We start from the raw sequence: 11,061 nt of genomic DNA, 5'->3' as shown, positions 1-11,061 counted from the left end.
TGTTCAGATCTGCTTTTACACTGTGATTAATGTTCTGTGTCTTGTAACGTCCTGTCTTATAATCGTCCTGTGTTATGTATTTTACAATGTACTGCTTTTACATTTCCTGTATTTTATATTATTACTTAAAATTGTTTCACATTTAATTATTTTTTATCCTGTAAAGCGTCTTTGAGTGCTTAGAAAAGCGCTATATAAAATAAAATGTATTATTATTTATCCCTGCACTGCTGATCCGCTTCCGCTTGGGATGGTTTCCTGCTGGCTCCGCTTTGGACTGGACTCTCGCGACTGTGTTGGATCCATTATGGATTGAACTTTCACAGTATCATGTTAGACCCGCTCCACATCCATTGCTGTCCTCCTGTCCTTCTCATAGTCATCATTGTCACCGATGTCCCACTGGGTGTGAGTTTTTCCTTGCCCTTATGTGGGCCTACCGAGGATGTGGTAGTGGTTTGTGCAGCCCTTTGAGACACTAGTGAATTAGGGCTATATAAGTAAACATTGATTGATTGATTGATTATTATTACAGTGCATATATAGTGTTAAAATTTTCAAAGGGAAAAAAAATCCCGACACCTTAAAACTCCAGAACTTTCTCGGAGTGCGGCTCTGTTTTGCATCTTTGATTGTCTCACATTATTCCTTTTTTTTTTATATCACATTCCCTGAAAGGTATAATTATGTCGGCCCCCTTGAAATATCCCCGGCGTGTTTGCCGGCGCTCGTGTGGCGCTCAGCACATATAATTTAATTTGAATTCATTACTCCCCCTCCTGTCAGTTAATATATTCATGACTTCCAATTCCCTCAGAGCTGTCCCACCACCTGGAGTGTCCTCCCTCATCTGTGTCACTCCCTCCCCTCCTCACCCCTCCTGGCCCTGCAGGATCCCTCGGGACCCATGAAGGGGTGTTAGGGCCAGGGTCATGGAGGCTGGGGGGGGGCCCCGCTGTCATTAGGGTGCAGTGGAATGTGTTAGCGGGGACCAGCTGGGACCAGCCAACTCTGTCCGGGCCCTTTCTGGGCTGGTGCTGCTGGTGTGTGTAAATGTGTGTGTGTGTGTGTGTGTGTGTGTGTGTGTGTGTGTGTGATGGGGACACCTGCACGTTCTATTGTCGCGAGATTCAGTCCCCGTACGTCTTCATCTGCATCACCACGTATTCTTGGGCGTTTGAAAAAGAGCTGCTTCTTAGAGTTCATGTGCTGAATAATTGCATCATTGTGTGTTTAGTTTGCGGCGGTCTCCAACCTCACCAGCTGTTTCGTCAACAAAATGTCATAAAAATCGTGTCCATTAAATGTCAATTTTCATTGCATTGTGATTTTTAATGCCATTAAAAAAAAATATCGCAGGATTGTTGGTGAAGCTCTTGTTTACATAGCATTAGATTAGGCAAGTGCAAAATATTGTACTTTGGTATTGTCTCGGGTAAAACAATTGTCATTGTTTTGCATGACAATTCTTATTAGTTTCTGGTGTTTTGTTTTAGTTCCGGTCCAGCGCTCTTATTCCGCAAATTTCAGTTCAGTTTCAGTTTCAGTTCAGTTTCAGTTTATTTTCAGTCTAACAAAAACATATTCAAACATAGATCACGATTCAAAAATGAATAACATGACTGAAACAGGCAGAAGCAAAAAAGCTTGTATGCCCAACATAAACAATTTTACATTCAATTAAGTTACCTTTTCTAATAATTTTGTAAAGTTCAGTGACCATGTCTGTTGACATTTTGTGTTGGTTGAATAGTTTGTTTTCACCATGACTAGGGAAGGTTGTTTGCATTAGATCCTATAAGTATATTCTGCACATAGGTCTACATAATTAATGGTTATTGACCTAAATAAATCATGTTGCCAACTAGCTTCCGACTAAAAGAAGTAGAAAAATGGTCTCACTTTTAAAGAGAATGCAACCTGCTTGAGGGCAAGATGACTTATTACTTCAATTTGAAGATGTCTGTGAGTCACACTTACACCACGGGCTGTAGTTTGGGCACCATTGATACAGATCCTGCAATTATGGCTTCATTGCAGAGATGGAAGTACTTCCAGATAAATCTTACATTCTTTAGAAAAATACATACTTTTAAATAACAAACAGCGATGCGAACATCATCTCTTAGGTGGATGGTACTTCTATGCAGCTTTCAAGCACTCAAAAATGTTCCTCTCCTCCTTCCATACTTTCATGTCCCACCTTTGTAGCCGGCTCTCGACCCGCCACGATCGACTGAACGCGTCCCCTATGCGTGCTAAATATTTCATGGCAGGGAGCAGCTCCGAGTTTGATCTTCGCGGGGTGCCAGTGTTGGAGTTCAAAGGAGACGGAGGTTCCTCTGACAGGCGGCAAGACGGGCGAGAGGGAGGAGACACTGGGGTGTAGGTGGGTGGGGGGGGGGTAAGAAAACAGAAGGGACGTGCAATGGGGGGAAGAGCTGCTCTTTGCTCACTTGAAATTCAGCACCACCGATTTCCTGGACAGCTCCCGAGCTTTTCAACCCAGTGGAGAAAATAAAGTGTTGGGACGTCTGCAACAAAATATAAAAAAATGTTTGTTTAAAAATATAATATAATAAATATAAATATATTATATAGATATAATATATAATAATAATATATGTATTAATCATAATGTAATACAATATAATATACTATATGTATGTTTTTTTTTACTACTTTATTGCAATGACTTTACAACATTAAAGAATACAATATTTTGTTCTTTAATATAGCCCTGCATATATATATATATATATATATATATATATATATATATATATATATATATATATATATGCATTGTGGTTAGAGTGTCTGCCCTGAGATCCATAGATTGTGAGTTCAAATCCTAGCTGAGTCATACCAAAGACTATAAAAATGGGACCCATTACCTCCCTGCTAGCGGGTGTATAAAATAGTCAGGAAGTGTCATGGATACAAATGATTGTGGATATTTGTTGTGTTGCGTTTATGTTGTGTTACTGGGAGGATGTTCTCCCAAAATGTGTTTGTCAATCTTGTTTGGTGTGGCTTCACAGCGTGGCGCATATTACTAAGAGTCTTAAAATTGTTTATATCACAACTATTAGTGTACTCTGTGTCACCCAGTATGCCTTGCAGTCGTGTGTGTGTTGGTGCAGAAGTCACACACAACATGTTGCTGGACTGACAAGCAGATCGTAAATGTTGTAGAAGGCGACAAAGCCAATGGCTTCATAGCACGCTCTAATACTTATTAACTGGGTGACTGCCGGCTGTCATTCTAGAGAATGTTAGCATCTCCTATTGTCTTCTTCGCTTTGTGACACAGGTCTTAAATGGCTCTTTGAATGGTAAAGGATACCGATCCCAGAACCATGTATATCAAATATTCCCGGATGATTCAACAGCCACCCACCTGAATCTAATTAAAATCTATTTTTTCGTCATGTCACCCGCCCGACCCTCGGTCTCATCCGCGGACTCCGCGGATGAGACCGCAAACCGCGCATCTCTAATATATATATATATATGTACCGTATATATATATATATATATATATATATACAAACGTGTATATATATATATGTATATATATATACATACATATATATGTATATATATATATATATATATATATATATATATATACATACATATATACATATATATATGTATATATATATGTATATATATACATATATATGTATATATATATGTATATATATATATTTATATTTTTTATTTTTATTTTGAAAAAACATTATTTAAAAAATATATATTTTATGTATATTTATATATAATTAAAAAAAAAAGAAAAAAAAATATCTATATATCAGAAATCATCCTTTTTTTATGAATAATTTTCTAGTTCGAAATGATACAAAATGTTTAATCAAATGAAATAATTCAAACAATGGTAAGCAATCGCTATTGGAGCTTTGCGTGTTGGCCGATACTGCTATTAAGCCGATGCCTTATCCGCACGACGTATTGTTGATACTTGTATTATTTAGTAGTGTGGAATGACAAAAAAGATATGCATGAAAAAAAAACCTTAACCTTGTGACATACCCATGCTGTCTTTGAATTGAAGAGGAGTGGCAATTAGTTTTTTTTATCATGATATTTTAAGCTCAGGAAGCCAAAAATTGAACGATGCGGACACATTTGTTAGCGGGTACTTTTTAACTATGAATGCGACTATAATTGTTTGATACATGTTTATATTGACAAATGAACTGTTTTAGACTGAAATGTGGTTTGATTAGCGATATGTCCAGCGGGTGTGCTATTGTGTGCTTAGCTGCTGTGTAGCTGCCAGCTTCTATGAAGCCTGTAGCCTACCATGTTCACCTTTGGTGAACGAATCGACTAAAACACAAGAAAAACACCCCCGTTGCTTCAATCAGAAAATAAATAGAAGATTTAGATGAAAGACAATTTTCAACAGATTATTGTTTTTTTCTAGATGTGGGAAGGATATCCGATGTCAATATTAGATTTAGACATTCCAATTTATTACAGCTTTCTGGAATTGACCTACGCTGTCTTTAAGTTACAATGGACTAATGACCCTGCGATGAGGTGGCGACTTGTCCAGGGTGTACGCCGCCTTCTGCCCGATTGTAGCTGAAATAGGCAGCAACGCCCTCCGCGACTCCAAAAGGGAATAAGCGGTAAATAATGGATGGATGGACTAATGACTTGATATTTTAATCATTTTAAGCTTCCGATGCAGTAAGTTGAATGATGCGGACACGTTTGTTACTGGATGCTTTCCAAATACAATCCTGCATTGGAGACTTTGTATGTGTAAGTAATATACAACTAGGATTATTTGTTCATAGCAACAAATGTGCTGTTTTAGATGGCAATATTGTTCAATGAGGGACACTTATGACAAAATGTTAAAGTCCGTGGGAAATTTCTCCTCTGAGAATATGTTAATTATGATTATTATTATTATTATTATTAGTATTATCATTAGTATCATTGTTATTATTATTATTAGCATTTTCATGGCCACCTAACCTGTGCCCCCCTCACCCCTCCCTCCACGAAGGAGAGGGGGGCAGAGCAGAAAAGAAACGGCAGATCAACTGGTCTAAAAGGGGGGTCTATTTAAAGGGGAGAGTGTCAGAGTTAGTTTGTGAGGAACCCCAAGATGCAGAGAAGTAGGCAGGCATTGAATGAGAAAACATGGTTTTAATTTACAGACTACAACAAAACCAAACAAAAGTTTACAAACAAAAAGCGCGCATGAGGCAGATAACAAACTAAAAGAGCTAGCATGGGAGCTGGAATATAAAGTTAAAGTTAAAGTACCAATAATTGTCACACACATACGAGATGTGGCGAAATTATTCTCTGCATTTGACCCATCACCCTTGATCAACCCCTGGGAGGTGAGGGGAGCAGTGGGCAGCAGCGGTGCCGCGCCCGGTAATCATTTATGGTGATTTAACCCCCAATTCCAACCCTTAATGCTGAGTGCCAAGCAGGGAGGTAACGGGTCCCATTTTTACAGTCTTTGGTATGACTCGGCCGGGATTTGAACTAATGACCTACCGATCTCAGGGCGGACACCCTAACCACTAGGCCGCTAGGCTATGAACAAAAAAAAACTGGAAGCAGGGAACAAAAGACAGTAAGCTATAAACAGCTACCAAATATAGCTTACCGCTACGCTGCAACGACCCGACATGACACGACACGTAGCAACGGCAATAATCCAGCACTGACTGGAGGAACAAAGCAGGTACAAATAGGAGCGGGCTGATTGACACCAGGTGTGGCCAGATGCCAATCAGCCGCATCTGAGGGGAAACGGCGTCCAGGGAGAAACACAGGAAACTGACAAAATAAGAGCGCTGGCAGGAAACACTACACACACACACAGAGGAGATAAAGACAAATGCAGAGAGAAAAACTAAAAGATAGACAAACTACAGCACAAATGTGTTTTAAGATGAGACTTAAATGCTTCTACTGAGGTGGCATCTGGAACTGTTACCGGGAGGGCATTCCAGAGTACTGGAGCCCCAATAGAAAACGTTCTATAACCCGCAGTCTTTTTTTTTTATATCAGAAACATCCGTCACAGAACCTTGCTTCGATGTCCAGTATCGATGTCGGATCTGAACCCTCCTTACTGTTTACAGACTGCTCATCTTTCAGGGTTTTCAGTGCATGCACGCACACACACTCTATTTGCATATGTCTGCCTGGGTGTTGGAGGTGGGGGGGGCGGGGGGGGGGCTTCATTATTAATCAGTGCCCTTCCCTTAGTGAGAGAGCTGCTCACACTCCATGGCTTAATGACTGAAAATGAGCCGTAATTATGGGCTGTCAGTCTAGCCCCTGGCTCCCCTCTGCTTCGCCATCTCAGGGGTCCTTGTCCTCCCGCCCCTCTGCCGCGCCACACCCATCTATCTATCCATACACTCATCCATCCATCCATCTGCAAACCATGCCAATCCCCATTCCTAACACATGTGTGGGGACAAAATGGACGACACAACATTGAGATGACGACCTTACAGCACGTTGCCTCCTTTCGGCCGCACTTACACGTCAGAAAACAGGAAAATAAACTGTTTGTTTAGATAAGGGCGGTGTAGCTCAGTCGCTAGAGTGGCCCTGCCAGGTTCCATCCCCGCTTCCGCCATCCCAGTCACCGCCCTTGTGTCCTTGGGCAAGACACTTTACCCACCTGCTCCCAGTATCACCCTCGCTGGCTTAGATGTCCATCCATCCATCCATTTTCTACCGCCTATTCAATTTGGGGTGGCAGGGGGCGCTGGAGCCTATCCCAGCTGCATTCGGGCGGGAGGCAGGGTACACCCTGGACAAGTCACCACCTCATCGCAGGGCCAACACAGACAGACAGACAACATTCACACTCACATTCACACACTAGGGACCATTTAGTGTTGCCAATCAACCTATCCCCAGGTGCATGTCTTTGGAGGTGGGAGGGGCCTATCCCCAGGTGCATGTCTTTGGAGGTGGGAGGAGCCTATCCCCAGGCGCATGTCTTTGGAGGTGGGAGGGGCCTATCCCCAGGTGCATGTCTTTGGAAGTGGGAGGGGCCTATCCCTGGGTGCATGTCTTTGGAGGGGGGAGGGGCCTATCCCCAGGCGCATGTCTTTGGAGGTGGGAGGGGCCTATCCCCAGGTGCATGTCTTTGGAAGTGGGAGGGGCCTATCCCCGGGTGCATGTCTTTGGAGGTGGGGGGGCCTATCCCCAGGTGCATGTCTTTGGAGGTGGGAGGGGCCTATCCCCAGGTGCATGTCTTTGGAAGTGGGAGGGGCCTATCCCCAGGCGCATGTCTTTGGAGGTGGGAGGAAGCCGGAGTACCCGGAGGGAACCCACGCAGTCACGGGGAGAACATGCAAACTCCGCACAGAAAGATCCCGAGCGCAGGATTGAACCCAAGAAATAATGAATATTTGAGTAATTTATAACAACATTGATTTTGATTCATCAATCTCGTTATAAAATACTCAAATACTCTATTTTGAACAATTTCTTAGGGAAAACATTGCATATTGTTTATGTTTATCATTAAAAAAACAAGTTTTCTTTAATTAAAAAAGGCATAAAATAAACAAACTAAAAAAAAAAAATCCCCAATTAAAAATAATACAACATTTTAATTGACGGATAGATCTAAAGTTGATCTAGAATGTTAAGAATTGAAAAGAAAAAAAAAACACATAAAAAAAAAGTGTCATAAAAAAGCTAACTATGAAGAGAAAAAGCTGACATGCAGGCTTTTCTTTTTTTCTTTAAACTTCTAAATTACTCAAACATTTCATTTTGAACTTTTTCTTCGGGAAAACATTGCATATTTGTTGTGTTTACCATAAAAAAACTAAGTTTTCTTTAATAAAAAAGGCATACAATAAACAAACTAAAAACAAACAAAAAAAACAACAATAAAAACAAACATTTAAGTGACAAATAGATCTGAAATGGATCTAAAAATTTAAGAATTGAAAGTAAAAATCAAATATAAAAATACATAAATAAAAAAAAGCCCACATATAAAGTGTCATAAAAAAGCAAACTATAAAGTGAAAGAGCTGACATGCTAGCTGTTTTTTTTTCTTTATAACTGTCAAAAAATAATAATACATCAAAACCATTACTGACCTATTCAAAGGTACACTTACTTTACATCAAAGAATCCATTTTTGAACTAATTTTTAAGGAAAACATTGCATTTCTTTTGTTTTTGCTATAAAAACCCTAAGTTTTCTATGATAAAAAGGGCATACAATAAACAAACAAAACACAAAAAAAGAATAATAAAACTTTTAATCGACGGATGGATCTGAAGTTGATCTACAGATTTAAGAATTGAAAGTAAAAAATAAAAACACATAAAAAAAGTGTCATAAAAAAGCCAACTATGACGTGAAAAAGCTGACATGCGGGCTGTTCTTTTTTCTTTTAAACTGTCATTGCTCCAAAATAAAAATGAATAAAAGTTAAATTCATTATAAATTACTCAAACATTTCATTTTGAACTATTTCTTAGGGAAAACATTGTATATTTTTCGTGTTTACCATAAAAAAAACAAGTTTTCTTTAATAAAAAAGCACAGAATAAAAAAATAAAATAAAAATAAAAAAATAACAAAATAATACTAACATTTAAGTGACAAATAAATCTGAAGTGGATCTAAAAATTTAAGAATTGAAAGTAAAAAATCAAATATAAAAATGTATTAAAAAAACACACATAAAGTGTCATAAAAAAGCAAACTATAAAGTGAAAACGCTGACATGCTAGCTGTTTTTTTTCTTTATAACTGTCAAAAAATAAAAATGCATCAAAACCATTACTGACCTATTCAAGGGTACACTTACTTTACATCAAAGAATCCATTTTTGAACTAATTTTTAAGGACAACATTGCATTTTTTTGTTTGTTTTTGCTATAAAAAAAACTAAGTTTTCTTTGATAAAACGGGCATAAAATAAACAAACAAAAAAAACTTACAAAAATAATAAAAACTTTCAATCGACGGATGTATCTGAAGTTGATCTACAGATTTAAGAATTGAAAGTAAAAAATAAATACACATAAAAAAAGTGTCATAAAAAAGCCAACTATGACGTGAAAAAGCTGACATGCAGGCTGTTCTTTTTTTCTTTTAAACTGTCATTGCTCCAAAATAAAAATGAATAAAAATCCATGTCATTATAAATTACTCAAACATTTCATTTTCAACTATTTCTTATGTTGTTTACCATAAAAAACTAAGTTTTCTTTAATAAAAAAGGCATACAATAAACAAACAATAAATAAATAACTAAATAATACAAACATTTAATTGACAAATAGATCTGGAATAGATCTAAAAATGTAAAAACTGAAAGTAAAAAATAAAATATAAAAATACATTGAAAAAAACCCCTCATATAAAGTGTTATAAAAAAGCAAACTAATAATGTGACATGCTAACTGTTTTTTTTTTTTATAACTGTCAAAAAAAATAATGCATGAATTACCATGAATTGATGAAGGTGGACACCGACTTAAACAAGTTGAAAAACTTATTGGGGTGTTACCATTTAGTGGTCAGTTGTACGGAATATGTACTGTACTGTGCAATCTACTAATAAAAGTATCAATCAATCAATCAATCAATCAATCAATCAATCAATCAATCAATCAATCAATCAATCAATCAATCAAAACCATTCCTGAGCTATTCACGGGTACACTTACTTTACATCAAATATACCATTTTTGAACATTTTTTTCAAAGGAAGACATTGCATTGTTTTGTTTTTTTTGCTATGAAAAGAAAAAAGTTTTCTTTGATAAAAGGGCATAAAATAAACAAAACAAAAAAATAATAAAAACTTTGAATCGACGGATAGATCTGAAGTTGATCTGCAGATTGAAGAATTGAAAGTAAAAAATAAAAATAAAAAAATACTTAAAAAAACAACAACATTAAAAAAATGTCCTAAAAAAGCAAACTGTAACGTGAGCTCAAGTTGCCATGCAGGCTGTTTTTTTTCTTTAAAACTGTCATTACTCCTAAAATAATAATGAATCAAAATCAACATTGTTATAAATTACTGAGCTAGTCAAGCCTACACTTACTTCACATAAAATATTCTATTTTTGGAGGAAAACATTGCATATTTTGTGTGTCCTCAGTTGCATGTTCCCACCTGTGTGTGTAAGTCCTCAGTTGCATGTTCCCACCTGTGTGTGTAAGTCCTCAGTTGCATGTTCCCACCTGTGTGTGTAAGTCCTCAGTTGCATGTTCCCACCTGTGTGTGTAAGTCCTCAGTTGCATGTTCCCACCTGTGTGTGTAAGTCCTCAGTTGCATGTTCCCACCTGTGTGTGTAAGTCCTCAGTTGCATCTTCCCACCTGTGTGTGTAAGTCCTCAGTTGCATCTTCCCACCTGTGTGTGTAAGTCCTCAGTTGCATGTTCCCACCTGTGTGTGTAAGTCCTCAGTTGCATGTTCCCACCTGTGTGTGTAAGTCCTCAGTTGCATGTTCCCACCTGTGTGTGTAAGTCCTCAGTTGCATGTTCCCACCTGTGTGTGTAAGTCCTCAGTTGCATGTTCCCACCTGTGTGTGTAAGTCCTCAGTTGCATGTTCCCACCTGTGTGTGTAAGTCCTCAGTTGCATCTTCCCACCTGTGTGTGTAAGTCCTCAGTTGCATGTTCCCACCTGTGTGTGTAAGTCCTCAGTTGCATGTTCCCACCTGTGTGTGTAAGTCCTCAGTTGCATGTTCCCACCTGTGTGTGTAAGTCCTCAGTTGCATCTTCCCACCTGTGTGTGTAAGTCCTCAGTTGCATGTTCCCACCTGTGTGTGTAAGTCCTCAGTTGCATGTTCCCACCTGTGTGTGTAAGTCCTCAGTTGCATCTTCCCACCTGTGTGTGTAAGTCCTCAGTTGCATCTTCCCACCTGTGTGTGTAAGTCCTCAGTTGCATCTTCCCACCTGTGTGTGTAAGTCCTCAGTTGCATGTTCCCACCTGTGTGTGTAAGTCCTCAGTTGCATCTTCCCACCTGTGTGTGTAAGTCCTCAGTTGCAT

The sequence above is a fragment of the Nerophis ophidion genome, linkage group LG25, assembly GCF_033978795.1.
Source record: "Nerophis ophidion isolate RoL-2023_Sa linkage group LG25, RoL_Noph_v1.0, whole genome shotgun sequence".
Classification (NCBI taxonomy): domain Eukaryota; kingdom Metazoa; phylum Chordata; class Actinopteri; order Syngnathiformes; family Syngnathidae; genus Nerophis; species Nerophis ophidion.
Note: the sequence above shows the minus strand (reverse complement) of the source record.